The sequence below is a fragment of the Falco rusticolus genome, chromosome 17, assembly GCF_015220075.1.
Source record: "Falco rusticolus isolate bFalRus1 chromosome 17, bFalRus1.pri, whole genome shotgun sequence".
Lineage (NCBI taxonomy): Eukaryota > Metazoa > Chordata > Aves > Falconiformes > Falconidae > Falco > Falco rusticolus.
In genome coordinates this window covers 7,775,107-7,791,761 of record NC_051203.1, presented here as the reverse complement: position 1 = coordinate 7,791,761, position 16,655 = coordinate 7,775,107, and the positions used below count along the sequence as shown (strand labels likewise).

The 16,655-nt window shown below is 54.1% G+C and overlaps 2 pseudogenes; one reads left to right on the top strand and one right to left on the bottom strand.

Annotated features, from left to right (window-relative positions):
• The window catches only part of LOC119158599, a 39,786-nt pseudogene continuing 23,131 nt past the window's right edge, over positions 1–16,655 (bottom strand).
• LOC119158574 lies at positions 5,016–6,246 on the top strand (annotated as a pseudogene).

Below are 16,655 nucleotides of genomic sequence, written 5' to 3'. Positions count from 1 at the left end.
TTATTGCTGCTGAGAGATTACTGACTGTATCAGCTTCTTCAGTGCATCCTTGAGCTCCTGGTTCCTCATGCTGTAGATGAGGGGGTTCGCTACTGGAGGCACCACCGAGTACAGGACTGACACCACCAGATTCAGAGATGGGGAAGACATGGAGGGGGGTTTCAGGTGGGCAAACATGGCAGTGCTGAGAAAGAGGGAGACCACAGACAGGTGAGGGAGGCACGTGGAATTTGTTCCGTTCCTGTTCAGAGTTGTTCCTCAGCACAGCCTTGAAGATGTGCATGTAGGAAAGCACAATGTAAAGAAAATAACCAAATCCTGTACAAGCACTAAAAAGAAGAAGCCCAGCTTCCTGAGGTAGGCCCGTGAGCAGGAGAGCTTGACGATCTGGGAGATTTCACAGAAGAACTGTCCCACAGCATTGCCTTGGCAGAGCGGCAGTGACAGTGTATTGGCCGTGTCAGCGGAGCATTGAGAAACCCAGTGCCCCAGGCAGCTGCTGCCATGTGGACACAAGGTCTGCTGCCCAGCAGGGTCCCGTAGTGCAGGGGCTGGCAGATGGCCACGTAGCAGTCATAGGCCACGATGGTGAGGAGACAATACTCTGCTGATATAAAAAGAAAAAGAGCTGTGTAGCGCAACCTGCATAGGAGATGTCCCTGGTGTCCCACAAGGGGTTGGCCATGGCTTTGCAAAGAGTGGTTGAGATGGAGCCCAGGTCGAGGAGGGAGAGGTTGAGGAGGAAGAAGTACGTGGGGGTATTGAGGTGGTGGTCACTCACTGTGGTGGTGATGTTGAGGAATAGTAGGAAAATACGGTGAATGAGAGAGAATGGTGTGCTTTATGGAGTTGGTACCCAAGGTGGACAATTCCCACAGCAAGCATCTTGAAAATATGGAAGAGATATACAGCAAGAAAAGCATGGTCAATGGGGATTGACAGGTTAGGCTGTTCTTGTTGCATGACGTGAGGAGAGTACCAGAGAAGAGCTTGTATCAGGGAAGGGATGGGCTGAGGGAAGGTGACACCTTTTGGGCACCTGTGAAGCAGCCCCGCACCTGCTGTGAGTTTCTTCAGTGCCCAGGGAGCAGGTGAGTGCTTTCCCTAATTGGAGAACAGTTTTGGGAAGAAGGGACAGCATCCTTCAGGCTGGCAGGGACCTTTGCAGGATTCTTGACCAATGTCCTGCACAGAGCAGGGCCAGACCCCATTTGTCAAGGCTTTACCTAAATGCATATTGGTCCCTTTCTGGGAAAGAGGAAGCACACAATCTCTGGGAAACCAATTCCAGCATTTGGCTATTGTCACGTTGGAAGAGTTTCTCAGTTGATGTCCTCTGACCATGTCTGCTTTCAGCCCATTGTCTCAGGTCCATTTTCCTTGCAGCATGGACATGAGCCTGACTGTGTCTTCCTGGGACCAGTGCCATGCTGACGCATGTTCCCCCAAGATCTTCCTTTCTCCAGCCGTGACAAAGCCAGCTGTCTTAAATTGTGATGCTGCAAGTGCTCCACCTCTGACCATTGTGGTGGGCCTCCAGAGATCTGAGTCCAGTTTACCAATGTCTCTGGTATCCTGGATTCTAGATGTGCTGGATCTATTGTATAATGTGATGAGCAGACAAGCAATAATCATTTGGACTGTCTCTGCGTAGCACAGGATTCTGTTGGCTGCTTTTCCTGACAGCTCATGCTTTGCCTTATGACACCCCAGGACCACCAAAGCCTTTCCCACAGAGCTACTACCCAGCGACACAGCCCCCAGCCTCACTCAGTGCAGGGGCTTAGTCCACTCTAGGGAAAAGACTTTGGAATCTTTTTTTATTATTGGACACCTTTAAGTATCTTTTCAAACACCCCTGCAGCATGTCTGTCCTTTACGTTGGCAACCATTCCTTCAGCGCAGTGTCTGCTGTCTTGAATGTGGCGTCATCTACAAATGCTATGAAAAATACCCCTCTCATCTCCTCCAGGTCATACAAACCAGGCTCAACAGGGCAGGTGGCAGGACAGACCCCAGCAGGACGCTGCGAGCTGGGTGCCTCCAGGCAGAGAACCATGCACTCATCACTTATTTCAGAGATCGACCATCCAGATGTTTTTATACCCATCCACTTCTGTACCCATGCAGGCCACAATATCCTAATGTGGGCACTAGAATGTTGTGGGTCACGATTTCTTAAGCTTTGCTGACTCCCAGTTGAAGACCACCACTGCTCTAAGTCCACCAATCCTTTCCTTTCCTCGCAGAAAGCAGAGAGGATGTCCACCCACAATGTCCCCATCGTCAATCCGCTCACCTTCTCTTTCATACACCCAGAAATATAATCTCAGTGGACACACTCTGGGGCCTTAATTTCCCCTGCTCATCCTTTGGTCATGTTTTAAATGTCTGCACTATTGGTGGGTGCTGCCACCCCTCCCGCAGCTCTCCCAGTCTCCATGGCCTTTCCCAGAGGATGGAGAGTGGCCTCCCTGTGACAGCAGCCTGCTCTCTCAGCTCCCTGGGATAACGCCCCTCTGCTCCCACGGACTGCTCAAGACTCCCTGAGTTCAAGAGACTTTATCCCCTCCCAGTGCTGGTTGTTCTCCTCCAGAGTCCTGCCTGCAGCCACAGAGGCCTGGGAGAACTGGCCAGGGAAGGCAGAGGAGAAGAGGACAGAGACAACCTCAGCTGTAACCACACCTGCCCTTGCTCAATTCAGCAGAGGCCACACAGAATCGTTGTTTCTCCCTTACCTGTTTATGGAGAAATAAATATTATGTAGGGTTCCCTTGAATTGCCTCACAGTTTTCAACTCTGTTTTGTATCTCTGAGCAACTGGAGGATGCTGCCCTTGCAGAGCAGCTGTGCTGAGCTCTGCCACCTGCCTTGGCACTTGGTTCCCTCAGTGTCACAGCTCTGTCTGCAACAGCACTGGCAACAGTTGCCTCTGCATGGGAACCTGGCTGAGGGCACTGCTGCACATCTGGGCTGAAGCCCCCCAGCTGTGGCACCAGCCCAGCTCTGCCATGAGGAAACCTGGAACCAAGTGTCCCCGAGCCCGTGGGTGCAAAGGCTTTGCTTCAGAGCAGAGACCTGGCCTGGGCAAAGGAGAGCTGAGTCTTTGTACCCCTAGAACTAGGCAGTGAGGTGCTTCAATTGACTCTGCAATACTTACTGAAGCACTGAAGACATCCCCCCCGCCCCTGCCTGTAGAACCACCAGACACACACATACACAGATGCTGTTTAGGAGTATGCAGTCTTCATGGTGTCCTGTCTAGTAATGGGTTAACAAAAGTTGATACTGATGCACAAAACTTTTTTCCTCAGAGAAATGCCACTGCTGGACAGAAGTGTCTCTGCCCAGCTGAGGCCGGGAGCATCAGTGATTGCATCCGGCTGTTCCCCAGCAGGTTCCCGTGCAGCCCCAGGGGCACCTGGAGGGAGCGCAGAGGGGCAGAGCAAGGGCTGCCTTGGGCTGCTCCCTGCTGCTGAGCTGGGCCGGGCTCCTGCCATGGAGGGAGCTCATGGCAAGCGGGCAGCACTGCAGAGAGACAGCTCTGCCCACCAGCAGCGCCTCTGCAAAGTGCAGCAGGGCTGAGGCACTGCCTGCAGGCAGCGAGGGCACAGGAGCCAGGCACCCAGAGCTTCAAGGCAGTCTGGGCTGGGACAATGCTGAGAGCTCACCGTTGGAGAAATCTGCAGAGCCCTTGACCAGGTGAGTCTGTGGCTGCAGGGCAATGCCTCTGCAGTTCCTAGCCGGGTCTGCAGCAGCTGGGGCACCCCCAGCCTGTGGGACCGTGTGGGAGCCTTTTGCTGTGGAGGAGGCCAGTGTGCTGCAGAGCAGGGCTTCCCTGCTGCAGCGTGGGAGGGCCAGGGCATGTGGGCTGCCTTGTGCCAGGGCCGGCTGCAGGGCTGTGAAGGTGGCTGTGCAGGCAGGGACTGTTCATTGTAGGAGATTCCTGATTGGGTCTGTGCTTGCCTGAATCTCTGCTGCAACTTTTCTCTGGCTCCACTTGGCGGCAATCAAATCTGAGCTGTGCAGGTCAGAGCAGGGACTGAGACAGTTGAGGAATCAGTCAGGTTGATGAGGAAGCTCAGCAAGTGCCTTCCCTCCCCACCATCCTGCAGATCAAACCAGCATCAGCTTTCCTTTTCCATCAGGGTTTGGGTGACCTGTTGTTCTTTCAGGCATGCAGACAGAGAGCGGCTGCAGGGCAGAGCTGGGCACACAGGGGCTGAGCTGGGCTCTGTGAGCGCTGGCAGGGAAGAGCCATGGGGCCAGAGAAAGAGCTGCTGGCAGGGACAGCTCCAGGCCGGTGAGGTACAGACAGAGGGGATCAGGGGCAGTGGAGGAATGCTGAGGGTAAACCTTAAGTGGGGGAGATGGATCACCACCCAGCTGTGCCATACATTGCAGATGCCTTCCCTGAACAGCACAAGTCTTCTCTCCTCTCCCACCCATCACAGCCTTTAGCTCCTAAGTTCCAGGCTCCTTGGTACCTCCTCACCCAGCAGAGCTGGGCAGCTGCGAAGGAGCTAGAGGGACACACCAGATTCCCTCACACTGCCCTAAGGCACAGACAGTCCCCTTGCCTCTCAGCACTCACCCTGCTCTCCCTGAGCACAGCACAAAACCCTCCTGACCTGACTCTGGCCATGACCGTTGCTCAGCACGGGCAGAGCAGATGCTGACAGGCCCTTCTGCGCTGGGAGCAGTTGGGTCTGACCAAGTCCAAGGCCAGGAGTGGCCCCTGCCCCCACGGTTCCCATGAAGCCCCTGCTGCAGAGCAGGGCTCACTGCTGGGCAGCCAGCGGGCACAGCCCCTGCTCCTCACAGCACACTCGGCCAGCACTCAGCACAGCTCCAGCCACAGCTCTGAAGGGAGCTCTCCTAGGAACGGCAGAGGGGTGGACATGGGGCAGCGGGGACGCATCTAGGAGAAAGGCTTTCACTTGGCTAGAGAAGTGTCTTCTAAGTTGTACCCAGTCTTTCCTCTTTGAACAGGTCCCCATGCCCAGAGGAAGCAGATGTCCAATAGCAGCTGGGTCACCCAGTTCCTTCTCCTGGCATTGGCAGACACGGGAGCTGCAGCTCTTGACCTTCTGGCTTTTGCTGGGTATCTACATGGCTGCCCTCCTGGCTAACAGCGTCATCATCACTGCTGTACCGGGTAACCAACACCTCCATGTGGTGATGCAAGTCGAGGTGGACTTAAAAGAAACACTACGTCTGCGTGGCTGGGTTCAGACAAAATGGCCTTTATTGTTTATACAAACTATTTATATATCTTAGACAGTGCAGGTGTTAAACCCTGATAGGTTTTTGTGTCCTTCTTCTTGCTTGCTCTTTGCTGTTGCTGTAGGTGCCCGTATGCTGCGGTTCTAAGCTCCGATTCTTCCCATCCTGTTTACATACCTGACAATTTGTGGCCATCTTAAAGGTACACGGCTAAGTCTTTGAAGTCAACTAACTTATGTGCAGACCCGCTGCAGACCCCAACACCTCCACACCCCCATGTACTTCTTCCTCCTCAATCTCTCCTTCCTCAACCTGGGATCCATCTCTACCACTCTCCCCAAAGCCATGGACAACACACTCTGGGACACCAGGGACATCACCTACTCTGGGTGTGCTGCCCAAGCTTTCTCTTTGTATTTTTCATTTCAGCAGAATATTTTCTCCTTTACCATCATGGCGTATGACCGCTACGTGGCCATCTGCCAACCCCCGCACTACGGGACCCTGCTGGGCAGCAGACCTTGTGTCCACATGGCAGTAGGTCTCTATAGCAGTGATGTTCTCTACGCTTTACTGCACACAGCCAATACACTTTCACTGGCACTCTGCCACGGCAATGCCCTGGACCAGTTCTTCTGTGAAATCCCACAGATCCTCAAGCTCTCCTGCTCACATGCCTACCTCAGGGAAGCTGGGCTTATTGTAGTTAGTGCCTGTTTATTCTTTGGCTGTTTTTTTTTCATTGTGCTGTCCTACGTGCAGATCTTCAGGGCTGTGCTGAGGATTCCCTCTGAGCAGGGACGGCACAAAGCCTTTTGCACGTGCCCCCCTCACCTGGCCATGGTCTCCATCTTTCTCAGCACTGTCATGTTTGCCTACCTGAAGCCCCCCTCAATCTCCTCCCCATCCCTGGATATGGTGGTGTCAGTCCTGTACTCGGTGGTGCCTCCAGCAGTGAACCACCTCATCTACAGCATGAGGAACAAGGAGCTCAAGGATGCACTGAAGAAGCTCATGTAATCAGTAGTCTCTCAGCAGCAATCAGCTGCCATGTTCCCTCACAAGCTATTTCCACATCATCTCTGGAACCTCCCGTTCTATTATCATTCCATCTGTGTAAGTCCTTTTGGTCCTGCAATGTCTGCACCTACTCCACTTTCCTAAAGGATGAACACAGACTGTGTGACTTAGAGGTTTTTGTATGTGGCCCTGGGAGGATGGTGCAGTTGGCCTTCAGTGTGGCATCTCTGTAATAAAAGCAAGTTTTCTCAGTGCCTATGTCCTGAGGTTGGGCTCTTCTTCCAAAGCTGAGCTCAGGAACAGGCTGAAGGAATTGCCCCCAGGAGCGTGCTGCTGGGCTTGGGTTCCCCATGGCTCAGGGGAGGAGGGCATGGCTCAATGCGTTAAGGAATGGGCCTGTGTTGAGCCTTCCCGTGTGGGTGCCAGTGCCCATGGGAATGGTGGGTGACCAAGAGGGATGTGCCTGGGACCATCTCCCTGGGCTTTCAGGCACCGCTGCCCTGCACAGCAGCACCGCCTGCTCAGGGCCATGGCTGAGGCCACATCCCTGGGCAAGAGCAGGTGTCTCTGTGGATGCCCCAGCTGGGGCAGGCTGCTGTGTCCCTGGTGCAGCAGGAGGTGCCTGGGGAGCCCCCAGGCCAGCAGTCTGGTGCTGGGGACAGCGACTGGCCCAGAGGGGCTGCCAGTAGTGGGCAATCAGGGTCTGTGTGAGAGAAGAGCAGCAGACAGAGGCAGACACTGGCCTCTGTCCCTTCATGCCATGTCTGCATCTGCACTGCAAGGGCTACGGAATGAGAGGGGTGAAGGCAGTTTGAAAGAGCTCTAGTTCTTTTAACAGCTCCCTCTCATGTTCTGTGGGGAGTATTCTCATATGTCAGAAACTCTCAGCATTGCTGCTGCCCTCAGGAGGAACACAGTGAGGTCTGCGAGGCAAGAGGATTGCCTGTGGGTGAGTGCCCAGTGCGGGGAGGTGGTCTGTCCATCTGGTTCCCAGTGTCTCTGGGCTTGCACCTTCCTGAGGTGGAGGGTGACCACACTGCCATGTCACCCTGAAAATCCACCAGGCACCGCTGAGAGCAGCCTGACCCACCACAGACCCCTCACCATTTCTTGAGGTCTCAGCACCCCACTTGCAGCCAAGGACACACAGGGCTCATTTCACCCACCCAACAGCATTTTCTCTGTCACAGCATCCCTGCAATTCTCCGTGAGGCTTTCAGATCACAACGGGTGCGAGGGGACAGGTTTGCATTCTGGAGGGCAACTCACTGCTTGGAAGCAAATGTCAGGGAGGTACAAAAGGACCCTAAATATAGCATCTAATTCAGGGAGAACCAGCTCATTGCCCATCCCCACAGAGGGCATTGCCCACAGCCCCCCAGGTGGCAGGAAAGCTGGGACACTTGTTCCCATGGACACAGCTGCAGGACCCACAAGATCAGTGTGTGACTCTGCAGCTGAAACACCCATCCCCAGAGAGCCTGACAGCAAGAGCAAGAGAACAGTAACAAATAACAGAGACAATGGAGAAAGGAGGCAAAACAGAGTGAGGGTGCGACTGAGAGAGGCCAGGGTGAGCGTGCCAGGCACTGAGGGCAGCGTTGCCCTTGCCCAGCTCTGCTCGCCACCTCCCACACACCAACATTGCCGGGCAGCTGCTCTCAGCCCCTGTGCTCTGCAGAGGGGCCGGGGCACGTGGCTGGAGAGCTGCCCCGCGACTCTGCTGGAGCTCTGGCTGCAAAGGGGGTGGCTCACACCTCGGGACCCCCAGCCCTGAGGGCAGAGGCTTTGCTGGGGGGAGAGCAAGCCAGGGGGATGCCTCAGAGGAAAGGCTCTGCACTGCAGGGGGTCATAAAGAGCTTGCTGAATTCTCCCACCCACAACATTTCTGCTTTGAGTTTCCTTTAAGTCTTGATTTTATCTCGGATGCCACAGGATTTTCCTCCTGGGAGGTGTTTCCCTGTGCCAGGTCTTTCCCTGTCGGTGATCACAGACCCCATCCCAGCCTCTGTGCGCTGCCCCCACACAAACCTGCCTGTCTGCAGGGCACTGGCTGGGCGCATGGTCCTGTCCACAGGGGGAAAGGGCAGGTCAGAACAACCCTGATGGCTCCAGCAAAGGTGCTGCTGCTGCTGTTCATAGGCAGAAGAGTGGCTGAGGGCACATCAGGAGGCTCATGGCAGACCTCCTTATAACTCACAGTTCCAGCGAAGAGTCTCAGTGACTTCTTCTGATATGGAGAAATAATGTGAAATGGGGATAATGGACATGGATTGTGATTGTATGTGTCTGCTTAAGGAATGTGGGTATGGTGACTAGGCATGGGTGCGGTGACAACTACAGTTTTGAGGAGACGCCTGCCCCTCTTCCTCTAACAAAGGGGCTATTTAAAAGAGAATAAGAAAAGATGAGAGACATTCAAATGCTATCTAGAGGGAGGGAGTGCTAAGTCTCCTTGCTGGAAAAGATTGGGTGGTCACAATCACCTGAAGAAGATCGGATGGTCACAAGAACATGAATCACCTACAAACCTGCAAGACCACCACATTCCAGGAAACGGACTGATAAGCTAATTAATATACGAAGCAGGGTTTAGGTAACGAATATGTATAGGCGTTAATTGAATATTCATTTGTTCATTGTATAAATGTGAGATGGTTCGTCACTTCGGGCATGCACACTTGTGGAGGAGCGATCCCCCCTGCATCTGCGCGCAATAAATATACCTACTTTATAACTTTCGAGTTATAGAGTCTAATTCCGCACGTCACTTCCAACTAGAGATCTCTGTTTCCATCTCTCCCTTCCCTGTCCTGCTCCCAAGAGCAGGAAATGGAAAACAGGCTGAGGAGAGCCCTGTATTACAATAGCTATCTCTGCCCTAAACTTCCTTACGAAAAAATCTCATCCAGAGTTATCCTCAGGGTAATCTACACTTGTAAGCAGCGCTCACACATCAGCACAGTCTCAACAGCAGAGAGACCCTTCCCTATTTGGTATCAATGTATACCCCACAGAGCAGCTGGAACCTCCGCAGCAGGCAGAGAGGTGCCCCTGGCAGGCGGCAGAGCCCCTGCCCCAGCACACAGCCCCCTGGGCTGCAGGGACCCTGCTGGCAAGGACAGCCCTGGGCACCCCTGCCTGCACAGCCACCTTCACAGCCCTGCAGCCGGCCCTGGCACAAGGCAGCCCACATGCCCTTGACGTGCGGAATTAGACTCTATAACTCGAAAGTTATAAAGTAGGTATGTTTATTGCGCGCAGATGCACGGGGGATCGCTCCTCCACAAGCGTGCATACCCGAAGTGACGAACCATCTCACATTTATACAATGAACAAATGAATATTCAATTAACGCCTATACATATTCGTTACCTAAACCCCGCTTCGTATGTTAATTAGCTTATCAGTCCGTTTCCTGGAATGTGGTGGTCTTGCAGGTTTGTAGGTGATTCATGTTCTTGTGACCATCCGATCTTCTTCAGGTGATTCATGTCCTTGTGACCACCCGATCTTCTTCAGGTGATTGTGACCACCCAATCTTTTCCAGCAAGGAGACTTAGCACTCCCTCCCTCTAGATAGCATTTGAATGTCTCTCATCTTTTCTTATTCTCTTTTAAATAGCCCCTTTGTTAGAGGAAGAGGGGCAGGCGTCTTCTCAAAACTGTAGTTGTCACCCCACCCATGACTAGTCACCATACCCACATTCCTTAAGCAGACACATACAATCACAATCCATGTCCATTATCCCCATTTCACATTATTTCTCCATATCACCCTGGCCCTCCCACGCTGCAGCAGGGAAGCCCTGCTCTGCAGCACACTGGCCTCCTCCACAGCAAAAGGCTCCCACACGGTCCCACAGGCTGGGGGTGCCCCAGCTGCTGCAGACCCGGCTAGGAACTGCAGAGGCATTGCCCTGCAGCCACAGACTCACCTGGTCAAGGGCTCTGCAGATTTCTCCAACGGTGAGCTCTCAGCATTGTCCCAGCCCAGACTGCCTTGAAGCTCTGGGTGCCTGGCTCCTGTGCCCTCGCTGCCTGCAGGCAGTGCCTCAGCCCTGCTGCACTTTGCAGAGGCGCTGCTGGTGGGCAGAGCTGTCTCTCTGCAGTGCTGCCCGCTTGCCATGAGCTCCCTCCATGGCAGGAGCCCGGCCCAGCTCAGCAGCAGGGAGCAGCCCAAGGCAGCCCTTGCTCTGCCCCTCTGCGCTCCCTCCAGGTGCCCCTGGGGCTGCACGGGAACCTGCTGGGGAACAGCCGGATGCAATCACTGATGCTCCCGGCCTCAGCTGGGCAGAGACACTTCTGTCCAGCAGTGGCATTTCTCTGAGGAGAAAAACTTTTGTGCATCAGTATCAACTTTTGTTAACCCATTATGAGACAGGATAACAGGAAGACTGCAGCAAAGGATCTAAGTACTCCTAAACAGCGTCTGTGTATGTGTGTGTCTGGTGGTTCTACAGGCAGGGGCAGGGAGGATGTCTTCAGTGCTTCAGTAAGCATTGCAGAGTCAATTGAAGCACCTCACTGCATAGTCCTAGGGGTACAAAGACTCAGCTCTCCTTTGCCCAGGCCAGGTCTCTGCTCTGAAGCAAAGCCTTTGCACCCACGGGCTCGGGGACACTTGGTTCCAGGTTTCCTCATGGCAGAGCTGGGCTGGTGCCACAGCTGGGGGGCTTCAGCCCAGATGTGCAGCAGTGCCCTCAGCCAGGGGCCCACGCAGAGGCAACTGTTGCCAGTGCTGTTGCAGACAGAGCTGTGACACTGAGGGAACCAAGTGCCAAGGCAGGTGGCAGAGCTCAGCACAGCTGCTCTGCAAGGGCAGCAGCCTCCAACAGCTCCAACATTCAAAATGGAGTTTATACTTGTGAGGCAATTCCAGGGAACCCTAAGGAGTGTTCACCCCTTCTGCACAGGCCACTGCCTGCCAGTGTGTGACCTGGCACCTGAACTCTGCTGCTCTCCTCCCTCACTCCCCTTGGAGTTAATGGCAGAGGCCTTCAAGCTTTTTGGCAGTTTTGACTGTAGTTCGGGAAGGGATTTGGAAACGCCGTTCTCCATTCTATGTCATGCATGTTACTGCCACACTTGCCTACGCGGTTCTGTAATCGATGGCAATGCTGGAGTTGATGCTCCAGTTTCTGTGGCTCTGTCGGTGCCTGTTCCTGAGGCCCACCTGCAGGTCGTGTTAGCCCACCAATTTTATCATCAGAATTGGCGATTCTTGTATCAACAGATTGGCCAAAAGAGTCTCTCTCAGGCTGCTGCACTCAGCTTTGTTGCAGCGTGTCCAGACTGTCCAAACGGTATCCCCGTGCCCACTTTTTGGAGTTAATGGCAGAGGTCTTCTAGGTGTACAAGTCTGGTGTTACAACAGATGTAAGTGTTTACAATGCCGGCGGGGGATCCCCAGCAATTTGGTATTCCCCAGTTCCCCTGCGGGCCAAGCCATCGTTGAATGCATGAATGATACTCTTAAACGCCTGCTTGAAAAACAGAAAAGGGGAATGAGGGGAATGACCCAGAGGCACGTTCCGAGAAAGCATGCTATATTTTGAACTTTTTGAAAATCTCTGTCGACCATGCGGTGCCTCCCATTGTACGATATTTTGTGTCAACTGGTGACAAGCAGCAAAAGCACCAAGGTGTCTTAGTGCGCGGGAAAGACCCTCATACCAGGCATTGGTGAGGACCGCATGGATTGTTAACTTGGGGGAGAGGTGATGCTTGTGTTTCTACAGATGAAGGTCCGCGATGGGATACCTGCTCGCTGTGTGCGGCCTGAGCTTAGCATGCCGGACCGTGGGAGTGCTGCTGCCACCAGTCAACCCAACAACTGATGTGTGGGTCTCCTTAGCACAGCAACTGAACACATCCTGGCTTGCTGTGCCCTTCCTGACTTGCAAACAAGTGAATGTATGTGGGGAATGAAGAATCTTACTGAAAGCCTTGATATCGGGGATAAGGGATTACCTCTGTATGATGTTAATCCAAAAGAAGCTGATATTGTTTGCACTTTGAATGTCAATAGTTGTCTTTATGTAGATGCTAATGTAGTAGGAGGCTATGATGGGACCATGACACCCACATAAATCAACACGTGAACATGTTGATAAGCATAATGCACTTAAATGCAATATAGCTTTGGATGAAGCAGGTAATGATGTAGTTGATTTATGGGACTGATGGGAACATATTGCAGTGGTTCTTCTCTTATCTGGAGTAACAGCAGGGAAAGCATTCAAGAGTTAAATCTCCCTGTTTGTTAGGCAGTTAAGAATGTGAGTCAAATTGGCCACTATTACATACAAAACAGAGCAAGTATTGGCTTTTTGTTGTTGGCTCAAGGACATGGCTGTGAGGATTTTGATGGTACATGCTGCGTGGATTTTAGGCGCCCCATTGCAGCAACATGTTATCAAAACCTGAGAAAATGTCAGCCTTTTTGGCATCCATTCACTCAATTGGCAGTATCGTTTGTTTGCTATTACCTTGGTTGCCATCATGTTTGCAAGGGCCCTGCAGAACATGGAAAACCTGGTACTAGCTGTTCAAAAAAAAAAAAAAAGGGGGGGAGGGGGAGGGGGAGGGGGAGGGGGCCCCCGGTAATTGTAGAATCGTACGGAACAGAGACAGTGGGATAATGTGAGGTTGTGGCCTTGCTTTGGCGATGTGCAGCTGAGATCCTGCAGCAAAGAGTTCATAACTTTGAGGGAGTATGAGAAGAAACTAGGATGCAACAGAAACAAAGGAGGAATGTGATCTCACCTCTAGAAGATAAGGAAACAGCATGAACAGTAGAGAGTAGCCTAGAGTGAAGAGCGCTAAGGAACGTGTTGTATGAATTTGACTGATCGCTCAAACTCTATTCATAAGCAGCTTGCAGAGTTGAGAAAAAACGTACAGGCCATCAAGGCTGAGAACGGGTTAACGGACTGGCTACAGGGTTTAGGAATTACTGGAGGGTTAAAAGACTTGTTTCTGCATGGGATAACGATGTTATTTGCCATTGTAATCTCTTTGGTGATAATGGGCTGCGTGTGGAATTGCTTTATGACAATGATGAACAGATTGATAAAAGGGGTCTGGATCGCTCAAAAACAAAAAGGGGGATTTGTGGAGTGGCTGGAAGACAACGGACATATTATGAGCAATGCAGACCACGTAACTTTGTTGGAATAGCAGGCCGAGCAGGCCGCAGCTGTAACAAGCTGTAGGTGTTGGGAAGGACATGTGCAAGGCCAAGAGAGACAAAGAGACTGTATACTCGCCAGAGAGATAAGAGAGCTGGACAGAAAGGTGAGGAAAAACCGGATGCCTGCACAAGGGGGGAGCAGCGTGTGGGCACCACACTGGGACCAATCCTAGGGGAGGTGGAAGCGTGTGAACGAGTCGTTTTAAGCGATCACCTTTTCCATACCAAAGCCTGTGTAGAGTGTGTATTTTTAGCTGGGGGTATAAATGGCTGTGAGTCTATTAATAGCATCTGTAGACTATAAATTGCTGTGTATCCCTTAATAAAGTGGCACTAACTTGATCACATTGGTCGTATCAGTTGTGTCCGAGCCTTCTGCGTCAACAGGGTAGTGCCACTGGCTCTGCCGTCACACCAGGCCAGTGGTGTGGGACACAGTAGAGGGAGCTCAGGATAGAAGAGCCGCTGCATGGCAGCGACAGCAGCAGGGCCTGTGCAGACTGGTGCTCCCTTGGCAGAACATCTGCGCTCGCCCTGCAGTGGAGGACGGGGAAGAGAGAGAAGGCTGTTGCCCTGCAGTGCTCATGCACATGTGCAAGCCCACGTGTGCAGGTCCAACTTCTGTTAGTGAGGACTGGCAGGTTTCTTAGACAGACACTGGGAAGGCAGTCAGGTGTCGGGTGGCCTGAGGATCCTGACCTCTTCTTCCTCAGCCAAAGTGCCACGAGTCCCAGAATCACACAATGGTCGTTGTTGGAGGGAACCTCTGGAGATTATCTAGTCCAACGCCCTGCAAAAGCAGGCTGTGCTAGAGCAGGTTGCACAAACTCCTGTGCAGGTGGTGCTGGAATGTTTCCAGAGCCTCTCTGGGCAGCCGGTGCCAGTGATCTTAAGCTGGAGTGCTATGCAAGGGTCCCTGTGCTGGTGGGGGGCAGTGCCTGGGCTAGCTGCAACATCAAGGCACTGCAAAGGGGCAAGGAGATGATGAGCACAACAGGCCCATGCCACGCTCCCTGCCTCCCCACATGACAGTGCCTGTGCCCAGGTCCCTGATGGCTGTGGAGGCCACCTGGCACTGGGCACCCTTTCCCCTGGCTACCCGGAGGCTGCCTTAGGCTCTCTCTAGTCCACTCAGGCCCCCTTCTGAGGCCTTCGTTGCACCCCAGACCCCTCTGCAGAGCCTCAAGCCCTCAAAAAAAGACACCGGACTGGGGGCCCGCTCCCCTAGACTCGACCATTCCACTCGAGTCCCCGCGGCACCCCTCCATAGGTGTCTGGTATGCCCCAGGCCTCCCGTTGCTCCTCTAGCGTGGCCGCTACTACAGCCAGGAGGCAGCCAGGGAGGGGGGCAACTGCCGAGCAGCAGCAGCAGCAGCCTCTTTGCTCCCACTCAAAGCTCATGGCGCTCCCTGCGGCCACTGCAGCCGTAGGCTTGGGCTTGGAAACATGGTGCAGCTGTGAAAGCAGAACAGCCTGGGGAAGCCCAGGAACTCCGTGGCGTGAGCAAAGGCCCCAGCTCGTGGATTTCCCCTGAAGCCCAGCTGGCCCTGAGAGGCCACTTTCAAGCTGGCTTGCACCTCGTACAGAAGCCCACAGGGATGCCAGCAGGAGCCAGCCCAAGGCATTCTCTGCCTCCTACTGCCACCCCCAAGGCCCTGAGCCCTCCTATGACCTGCCTTCCTTCCTTCCACTGTTCCCTCATGCTTCTCTCGGAGCAGGCAGAGCTTCAGCCCTTTGCGGTGACCCTTTGTGCCCGACTTGGCAGCCTGCCTCCTTCGGCAGGTGCCGGCTCTGGAAGTCCTTGCCTCGCACAGGAGACTGCAGTGCACGGGCGCATGGACTCTCTGGGTCAATGGCTCTGGCCCCTCTCTCAAAGAGAGAGGCTTAGGCCCCCACAGCCTGACTCTGGCTTTCGCCTCTGCCATCAGGAAGCGCATCCTGCTTCCCCAAGCTGGCCAAGCTTGCACTGGCGCCGCCACTGCGTTTGGGCCACTCACCTCTTGCTTTCCTGGCACCCCAGACACTGATGTAGCTGGCTGTCAGCTCTGAGACTCTCAGCGAGGCGTCGGGCACACAGGCAAGCTGTACGTAGCTGTTGCACTGGACAGGCTGGTCCAGTTCCAGCAAGGCAATGTCGTTCCTCTGCGTGACGTTCCAGTAGTGCTGGTGAACCAGCAGCTGCCTGACAGCGCGCACCTGAGCCTCAGGGCCCAGCTGAGTCAGCTGGGTGGCACTGAGCACCATGCGCAAGACGGTGATGTGCCTGGAAGGCAGATGGAGAGAGGGCTCAGAGGGAGCGCAGCCACGTGCTGCAGCAGCTCTCTAGAGATGCTCCTGCTCTCAGCCGTACGTGCCATTGCTGTCCATGGCTTTGGTAAATCCTGCATCAGCCTTGTCTCAGGAGCCTGCCTTGTGCTGCTGCCTGGGCAAGCCTTGCTCACTCACATGCTGGAGTGCAGCAGAGAAACAGGAGCCAGGCACGTGCACTGCATTTAAAGCGCAGCAGGGCTAGGTCCGTGGGGGGCGAGGGCAGTGGCTTGAAGCATGGCAGCCTCAAAGCTTGTGAAAGGTGCGGCAGCTCCCAGCTGCCACCCTGGCTTGTGTGGCAAGGCATAAGGAACACAGCGGAGGGAGCAACTGGGTCCCAAGGAGGAGGAGCGGGCAGGCTCTGCCTGAAAGTGGAAGAGCTGCTCTCAAGGCACTTGAGGCGCAGCAGGGCTTCCTAGGCCCCAGAACTGGGCCTCCAAGCCAGCGGGCTCAAGGCTGCTTTGTGTTTTGACAAGGGACCTGCTGCCGGTTCCCGTGGGTCTGCGGAGAGCAGGCAGAAGGCGTCCTTGGAGAAGACAACTTGTCTGCTGGGGATACGCTGCTCTTCCAGCACCACATTTGGCAGGTGGTTAGCGGGGAATGGCGTCAGAGGTGGCCACGCTTCACAGCTGCTTGACCTTCAAGAGCTTGGGGTCATTTTGCGGAGAGGACTCTGGCAGGGACAGCAGTTCCCAGGCAAGCCCGTCAGCAATGGCACGCAAGTGCAAGGGGACCTAGCTAAGAGCACCCAAAGGCCACATCTGTGTGTTGACAGATGGGGCAAACCTGGGAGCACGGTGGGGCAAAATAAGCGGGGTTGGCCTTGTCTTGGCCAAGGAGAGCAGGGCTGAGAAAGGGAGGAGCCAGGGAAGATGAGGGGCACGTATAAGCACGGCAAACGGAGAGA